Raw genomic sequence first — 9,247 nt, forward strand, 5'->3', positions numbered from 1 at the left:
CATGGGCTGAGTGCGGGGACGTGGTCAAGAAGGCCAACTGCACCTTGTCATACATCCACAGATGCATCTCAAGCAGGTCCATGGAGGTGATCCTCCTCCTCTATGCGACAGTGGTCAGGCCACAGTTGGAATACTGCATCCAGTTCTGGGTGCCGCAATTCAGGGGGGATGTGGACAGCATTGAGAGGGTCCAGAGGAGGGCCACCAGCATGATGGGGGGCAGCAGGGCAGGCCCTACGAGGAGAGGCTATGGGACCTGAACCTGTTCAGCCTCCACAAGAGAAGGCTGAGGGGGGATCTAGTGGCCTGTTATAACTAGTCAGGGGGGACTAGCAATCATTGGGGGAGTCCCTGTCCCCAGAGCACTACCAGGAGTGACTAGAAATAATGCTCACAAGCTGGCAGAGGGTAGATTCAGACTAGACATCAGGAGGCGCTACTTCACTGTCAGGGTGTCTAGGATCTGGAACCAGCTTCCAAGAGAAGTGGTGCTGGCTTCTACCCTGGGGTCTTTAAGAGGAGGCTAGATGAACAGCTTGCTGGGGTCGTTTGACCCCAGTGCTCTTTCCTGTCATGGCAGGGGGTCGGACTTGATGATCTGTCAAGGTCCCTTCCTACCCTACAAACTATGAAACTATGAATCTATGACCCGCCTCTGACAACACAAGTATTTTATACTGCAGCCTCCGCCTCGGCAGGAGGGACGCTGGGGTTGGAAGTGCCCGCCCCATGCCCGGCCAGCTCCGACCTGCCCAGCAGAGATGAAGCCAGGCCTTGCTGCCACTCTCAGCTGGGGTGGGAGGCAGTTGCCTGGTGTGAGCCGAGCAGAGTAGTGGGAGCCTGTGATGTTCGGGCACCAAAGGCAGCTCACCTCCTCCTGGGGCCTTGCCCCTAGTGTGCAGGGTTAGCTCCCAGTTCAAGGCCTGGAGCCTCTTCAGGGCTGTGGAAGACAAGGGTTGATGGAAATGAGATGCTGAAAGAACAATGCTACAAATAACCATGCCAAGGACCGGAGGGACCCAGTGAAAATAAGCATCGTGGCCGGAACCGGAGGGAGAATAGCGACCGGCCCCACCTGGCCCAAGGCTGGAGCCCGCCCGGCAACTCAGACCAGTTGGACCCTCTCCCGAGACCTGCAGGGATCCCCGCTCCCATGCAACACACCCGCTTGTGCCACCTCCCTGCTCAGGGTCTGCTCCTGGGCTGGGCTCTGCTCCTCTCTCCCAGCTCTGTGGTCCCAGACCCTCCTCTGATGTCCAGGGAAGGCTGGACACTCCCCGGGTTGCACCAGTCCGGGATGGGCAGGAGCAGGTGCAAATCCACAGGTTCTGACATGATCCCATATCCCCATTTGGAGAAATCTGAGAAGCCAGGAGTGGAGCAGGACTAGGGCCCTGCGAAACAGAAACACAGTACCAGGGTTTCATCCTTGTTTAGCTGATTGGCAACTGTAGCTTTGGCCTGTGTTGGTGATATAGTGGTGAGCATAGCTGCCTTCCAAGCAGTTGACCCGGGTTCGATTCCCGGCCAACGCAGATCCTTCTCCTTTCCTACTACTTTTGCTTCCTTCCTCAGCCCTCAACATCCAGACTGAGAGGGAAGGCAGGGAAGAGAAACATGATGCACAAGAAAAACAGCGAGGATCTCTCCAGTCCAGAGGGGCGGAGGCTTTTCCCCGTGGTTCAGGAATTTGCTTCGGTGCCCTAAGAGTTGGATTAGGCCAGTGTTTCTCAACCTGTGGTATGTGTACCCTTGGGGTACGCGAGACACACGCAGGGTGTTGGCGGGTGCTGCATTTCGGGCTTTACCTTCATAGACCAGAAGTTCCTGCTCCCACCCCTCCCACTGAGTCCGGTGCACAAGGGCGTTCACACCCCAGCATCAGTGTGCCAGGGGATAGGGAGGGAGGCCCCACGCAGGCTGCTTTGGCCCAGGCCACAGTGGAAAAAGTGGGACTTGGCTTGTGGCCGCGAAAGTGGAAGTGCCACGGCGGGGCTTCCAGTTTCCCTTTTGCCGCCTCGCTTGGCAGGGGACAAATAAGGTAGCAGGTGGAGAACCACTGGATTAGCTGACAGGTGGGGAGCAGCTCCCACGGATCCCTCTCTGCACAAGCAGGCCGAGCCGGGGCAGCAGAGAGGGGTGATCTTGGCTCCGGTTCACCGCAGGCTCCAGCAGATGAAACCTTTCACACTCGCTCGCCCTGCTCACCACACTGGCAGACAGTGCAGCCCCGAGTGGAGATGAGCCCCTCGCACTTGGGGTTTTTCAGCTGAAGGGAGGCAGAGGCAAGGCAGAGGAGATGGAAGGAGGCTCAGGGGGAAGAGAGGGACACAGGACATTCACACAGGAGTGACCTTCCATGTGACCGATGCCCGGCAGCCTTTGCCAAGCCCCTGGGGAGGGCTCAGCCCCGTCCTCATCCCCACATGTCCTGGCACCGTTACAGAGGGGCTGGAGTGTGAGAGGGTGAGCACCAGCTGTCCAGCCTGAGAACACCTCTGGACAAGGCCAAATCCCCACCTGCCTTCTCCCAGCTGCACCTGCCCCTACAGTGGCCACAAGACACGTCCTTGTCCCGCTCCTGGCAACAGCTGGCTCTTGGGAGCCTGACTCCCTTCTCCATGGCCCAGGGCTGAGCGACAGCTCCAGCACCAGCCTTGTCCTTGTCAGGGTCATGGTGAGTGTCCCTGTTGTCCCACGGGCACCCCAGGTTGGATGCCCCAATGATGTGGTGCTACTTTTCCCTCTCACCAAACCCCACAGCCCCTCCCCGTGCTCCCTCCACCAGCGCTTCCCTGCCGGGTCCACGGGGCAGCAAATAAAACCCCGGGACCCCACACACATGGGCTTTCTTTGCAGCCTTCAGCCCGGCCACTCCTGCCTCCCACTCCATGCCCCGTGCACCACTCCCCCCGGCAGCCTCCCCCTCCATCCATCCTGCTGGGACCCAGCACGGCGAGTGCTGCGAGGGCTGGTGCAGGGCTGGCACTGCTGGAGCAGGGAAGCGCAGGCACTTGTGTCCCCACAGGATCAGCAGCCACGGGCCCCAGGGGACACTTGTGACCAGCGCAGGGCTGGGCTGGGCTGGGCTGGGCTGGAGGAGCCTGGACAGCACGGGGTTAGGTCCGTGCGCTCTGGCGGCGGCGGAGCAGGGAAGCAGCCCGCTGCCTGGGACAGGGGCCGGCGGCGCTCATGGCCTGCTCCTCTGCTGCCCGTGTCCTGCGGCAGGTGCTGGGCGGAGCCGGCAGTGAGAGAGGGGCGGGTCTGAATGACTGCTCGTCCCAGGAGCTGTCGTACGGTGGCCGGTTAGCTCAGTTGGTTAGAGCGTGGTGCTAATAACGCCAAGGTCGCGGGTTCGATCCCCGTACGGGCCACAGAGCGGAGTCCTTTTTTGTCCTACTTCCTTGTCCTCCTCTTTCTCGTGCAAAAACCACCTGCCCCCCACCTCTGCTCCTTGGGAGGGAAAGGGAGCAGGAGTTGACTTCCTGCACGGCTCAGCTCCCCTCCAGAAAGTGCTGTTGCAAGGCCCAGGTCCGTCCCCGCAGGCAGCAGGAGTTTTAGCAGCCCTGTCCCAGGCAAAGGGAAGGAAAGTGGGGAGAAGAGTGGGTGGCACAGGTCTCTGTTGCCTGGTCCAGGCACCTAGTGCCGGGAGGGATTTCCTAGGGGTGGGATTCTCCCTCCTGTGCAAGGCTGGTTGGAAACCAATGAACTCAGCATGTACTCTTCCTCACCCACAGCCCAGAGCCCTCTCTCAGGTCAAGAGATGCAGTATAAGCCAGGACTGTTCATAGAGCCTTTACGAATCTTCCCAGAAGTATTTGCATCACCCCCACTTTCATTTCTACTTCCCAGAGACGTCTCCCTAAGGTGAATCCCTCAGGACCAGCCCCCACAGCTCAACTTCTGCTGTGCTTCTCTCCAGCTCACACTGTCCCAGTCCTCCAGCAGGACAAGTTCTGCACAAGATCAGTCAAACACAGTCAAGTCTCTACATGAGATGAATGCAAATAAGAGGGTCGGGGGACAGTTCAGGCCTGGGGGAAGCAGGGGCCATTCCTCTCCTCCAACCCCGCAGCAGCCCTGTTTTACCTGGGACCTTCCCCGTTCTCTTGCCTCCTGCGGCCCAACCCTCTGCTGGAGCCAGGCAGGGACATCACTGCAGTCTCATCTTCCCAGGCAGGAGGGGTGCTTTTCCAGATATTTTTTATTCCAGCTGTGCCTTTTATTACAAGGGACAAGCAAGAAAATACTCACTTTAGCGTCTTATATTAAATTACCTCCATCATTTCACCAAGCTTTTTAACAACAGAGCAATGGTATAACCAAGTCAAAGTCACAGTTGACACCAAGTCATTCCCTCAAATATTCAAATCACAAATTAATACTGCAGGCCAGGGCTCTCAAATATAGCACCTACCAGGTGGTTCTAGACTGAGGAGCCATGCCGTCTGGCCCAGGAAGAGGACAGTGAGGAACCTGGTGGCAGAACTAGTTGCCACCACTGTGACAGCCACAACTATTTATGCTGCTGCCATCAAAGTCCACCCCCGTGGGCCAGATGTCATAGCACTGTGCTCTGCATGCAACCTGCACAATGGCTGCAAAGGGGCCAGATGATTTTGAACTCCGCTGTAGGCAGCTCAATAAGGAAATTTCATCCAAGCCTAGCTGGCCATTGGACTAATGCAGGGAAGGCACAAAGGAGTGATGTGTCTGGCATCACATGTGGCTGCCTCTGTGTTGCACAAATGACCAGCTGTCTCGAGTGATGAGCGAGTCCTTATGAGGGAGATATTTCAAGATGCCATGTTTATTGATTATAAGATTCAAAAGAGCTCTAACACACACACAGTCACACTCACAGTCACAATCACTTTGCAGATGTTATAGGACCAAAGTCCACTGCTCAATGCTACACTCAGGTGGCCAACCTAATGAACATGAGAAGTTAGGACCAGGGCATACAGACACATCTATGTTCCAGTGAAGTTGCAGAGTGTGTCCCGACTTTTGTCTTGAGTCAAAGCGGCTGTTCTGTGTCGCTTCGTTAAGAGTTTCCCATTTCATGCCTGTTTCGATGTTCTGCACGTAGGCTATAATGGGGAAGTTCAAAACAGGCTATAACTTTGTCATTTCTGACTTGATTTTGATGAAACATACCACAATGGTAGCCCGTTCTGAGCACATGACACCTGCCAACATTCAAGGAGATAGGTGCAGGGAGTTAGGATAAACTGCACCCCAAAATCTTGAGAGCAAAACTCCTGTCATGTGTATGTGTGAAGCCACAGTGGGGTTAAAACTGCAGGCTTGCTAGCCCTGGTGAGGCAACGAAGCCTGCCACGTTCCAACGAGATAGGTGCAGGGGCACTCTGGGCTCTGGGGCCATGCACCTCTGGCTGTTGACAGGCAAAACTCGTGACACTGGTGAGCGACACTGTGTGTGTGTTCAGGTGTGCTCTTCCTGGCACTGGGGCCCCTGCACAACATGGCAGTGTGCCGCGCTGAGGCCACAGTGAGGACTGTGTGCATGCATGCATTAGCTGGAGGTTATGGTACCTCCTACCCACCTTTAGCCAGGGGATCGTTGGTCCTGGCATTTACAGGGCTGCCACACCACCAGCAGTGACACCAACCCTCCCTACAGTTGCACGGTGCAGTTTTAGTGGTCATGCCCAGGCCCTGGGGCCTCCTCCTTCCCCATCCCCCCATCCCATACCTCCAAGTTCATCCTGGCAGGAGTAAGAGCTCTCCAGGGACATGTTCTTCCCCTGTTAACTGGTGAAGCAGTTAGTGCCCCCTCAAACTGACAGCGGGGCATTACCTGGTTTTTGCAAAATGAAATAAGGAAATAGGTGTGGATGCAGTGAGGATGGTGGCACTCAGTCCATCTATACCTGGAGCTTGGGGAACCCCAGTAGCGGGAGGTTCACCTTCAGGAACAACAGCTGCTCCACCAAACCACCGTCCAAGCAGGTGCGGTGGGGTGTTCACTACATCCCCAGGGATGCTCAACACCCTCTCACTCGGCACACTGGTCAGTAGGCCAAGGGGTCACACACCAGTGGCTCCACATCCTCGGCAACATAGGTAGCCACCAAGGGGTGAGCGCTACCTGCCTCGTGCTCGGGTCTGCTGGCTCTGGACCCCACCATAGAAGGCATGCACCTGTGGTGGAGCTCAAGATTGGCTCGTGGATGATGTGCTAGCATGAGACAGTGTATCCCCCTCTTCCACATCCAACCGCCTCTGTCATTCTGCCTCCCTGACTTTCTTTACCAGCACCCCCATCCACTGATTCAGTGCTTGGCTGGCACATCCAGGGCCCTTCACCCTTGGGTCAGACATGGCAGCCAGCACGTGGGCTGTATTGGACTGCAAGGGATATCAAGCAATTTCCTGATGCCCTCCTTCAGCCACCTCACCACTGCCTACACATCTGGTGACAGTGGCTGGCCCGAGCCAGGATCATTGATCCGCTGCAAGCTCTCCATTTGACTCTGAAGTTCCCTCACTGTGGGGATCACCTGGCTAAGGAGGGCAGCAGCAGCACCGAGGCTCTTGGGGGCCTAAAGGAAGGGCTTGAGGACCACCGAGGTCTGGAAGATGGTATCCCACAAAGGGGATACTGGGGCGCGGGGGGCGGGAGCGCTATTCCGATCTCCCCAAGCAGGGCAATCTCATGGATGGCCGTCTGTTGCTCCACCAGCCTCTCGAGCATCAGGAATGTGGAGTTCTGCCTAATCTCCACATCCTGCATGATTTTGTGTTGCAGGATGTTCAGCTCTGTTTGTTTGTCCCACAGCATCTTGCCCCGCTTGATGCTCCAGTGAGGGTAGCTGCCACTTCCTGCATTTGGAAATGAGTTTTCTGGTGGTCCTGGCTGGCACCATCACCGGCAGCCCTGTCCCCCTCTAAGGCATCCGTGACAACAATGTGCAACTTGTGTGCCATACAGCGGATGTCATCAAAGTTGGAATCACAGACCAATTTGCCCATATTGGCCCCATCGTCGGTGACCATGAACCTGCTGGTGAGCTTCCCTGCACAGCAAGCCACACCTGCACCGGGCAGTTCATGGCGCCCATGACCTCTCCTGCTGTATGGGACTCATCCATCTCCTCGACTTGAAGGAGAGCCACCGACAGCTTGACTGGTCGCACCAGTGCCCTGTGAAGGAGAGGCAGGCATGATGTCCACCCTGGGTGCTCCAGATATCTAAGGAGAAGTGTAAGGTCACCTGCAGACCTGTCTTGCACAGCTCCTCCCTCAAGTACCCCGTGCATGCTTCATACAGAGATGGCACCACCTTCCTACTGAAGGTGGTGCATGCGGGCATTTGGTGTGATGGGACTGCAAGTGCCATGAGGTACCTGAAGCCTGGCCACTCAACGAAGAAGGCCTGGCCATTGACAGCAAGCATCTCCCCAATGCTCTGGGTGAGCTCGCTCGGCCTTGCAACATGACCCACTTTCTCTCCACCTTTCCCCCACTGTTCCAGCATGGCCTGCCTCTGGTATGGGGGGACGGGAGCTTTGGAGCAAGTGGGGGACTTCTCTTTGGGCATGCTCCCACTGCTGCCAGGCTGAGAAGGAGCAAGGGCAAGGGGGCTCTCCCTGCAGAGATACATCAGCATCCCCCTGGTGGTCATCTGTTTTGTTCCCTTCCCCAGCTGGTTGTGGCTTGGCATTGCAGGCAGATAGCGTACGTGGGATCATCTGCCAGTTCAAAGTGATCCGAGACCACACTACCCACTCACTTCTGGGGTGTGGGTGCATCTATGGATGCTGCTGCGCTTTCCTCCTCCTCAGAAGGCAAAGCCACAGCAAGAGGAGGAGCACACTCAGCTGAGCTGCTTGCCTCCACCTGTACATCAACATCCTCCAAAGTGCCTTCTGGGGAAGGAGACCTGGCTTGAAGGGAAACTTGAGGGTGTCAAGCACAAACTCAGCTCCTTCCCCTCCTTCCCCAGAACTTCCCTTGCTAGGGCACTAAGATCCAGCACCAGCTCTTCTTCTGGCACTGGAAGGCTCAGCATGGGAAGGGACAAAGGGGTGGCGTAGGCTGCTGGTCTGGTGCTGTTAGTTGTGGTTGTCATCATGGTTGGGGTGGAGGGGGTATGGCTGCTGCATGTGGACCGGATGCAGTCTCAGGCAGAGGCAGTGGCTTTCATAGATTTCATAGACATTAGGGCTGGAAGGGACCTCGGAAGATCATCGAGTCCAGCCCCCCGCCCAAAGGGCAGGACGTCAGCTGGGGTCATAGGATCCCAGCAAGATAAGCATCCAGTTTCGGGCTGTGGCACTGTTGCCCTCTCCTTGCTGCTGTCCTGGGTAGAGATAAAAGTTCATATTCCATTGGATTTCACAGAGGAATCAAGAGATTTAAAACTTCTCTGGGCAGTCTGTTCATAGCTGGTACGGATCTTCTCACCTCCCGTGAGGATCTGTGATGATGCAAAAGTTACTTAAGGCACCCATCTGTCCAGTAAGGTCCAGAACCACTGATGGGGAAAGTCGAGAGATGTTTCATGGGCCCGGTGGGAAGAATTTCATAACACACCCCAAAATCCAACAGTTCTCTGACTGGCACGTCAGGGAGGAGGGCACGGCTGTGGTCAGCTCTGACCAGAAAGGAAAGTACCCTTGTCATAGCGCTGAGCCTGTGCTCGTCACTTCACATCTTGTAGCTGTATCAGTAGCTGCACTTTGCACAACTGCACAACTGCTCTCCAAGGAGATCTTGCCACCACCTGTTGCCTAGGTCTACCTGGGCCTGGCCTGCCAAATCAAGCGTGATTTCCACAGGGCCTTTTTCTGGTTGACAGCTCTCTTTCCTTTCCAGTCTTTGGGAAAGATGAGGGGCCCAGCACTGAAGCTCCGCACAAGAGCCACACCCGCTGTGGCTTTCCTCACTTGGAATGCCTACGAGTGTGGGTCAACTCTCGCTGGGCCAAAATTGTGGTCCATATGCAGTAGCGATGATGGCAATCCGCACGCCCTCTCCCGAAAGGGGCACTGGCACTTCCAATTCCCCATGTTCCCTTCACATGAGAACGGGCCCAGGATTGGAGCTGGGCTGAAGCAGACCCGCAACACTGGGCCTGTTCTTCTCCCTGTCCTTGGCCAGCCCCATGCGCAAGCCAGCTCTGAACTGAGGTGAACCTCCCTGTGCCCAACAGCTTGTGTAGGCAAATGGCTCTCTCTCCTTGCCAAATGGAGGGGAAAAAAGAGACAGGCAGTGGGCA

The 9,247-nt window shown here is 56.4% G+C and overlaps 1 non-coding gene across 1 annotated transcript; it reads left to right on the top strand.

Moving 5' to 3' along the window:
- Window positions 1-1,463: 1,463 nt before the first annotated feature.
- Window positions 1,464-1,535, top strand: TRNAG-UCC (transfer RNA glycine (anticodon UCC)). The gene has a single exon. It is a non-coding gene; the product is annotated as a tRNA-Gly (tRNA).
- Window positions 1,536-9,247: the final 7,712 nt, after the last annotated feature.

Source organism: Alligator mississippiensis, chromosome 11 (genome assembly GCF_030867095.1).
Source record: "Alligator mississippiensis isolate rAllMis1 chromosome 11, rAllMis1, whole genome shotgun sequence".
Classification (NCBI taxonomy): domain Eukaryota; kingdom Metazoa; phylum Chordata; order Crocodylia; family Alligatoridae; genus Alligator; species Alligator mississippiensis.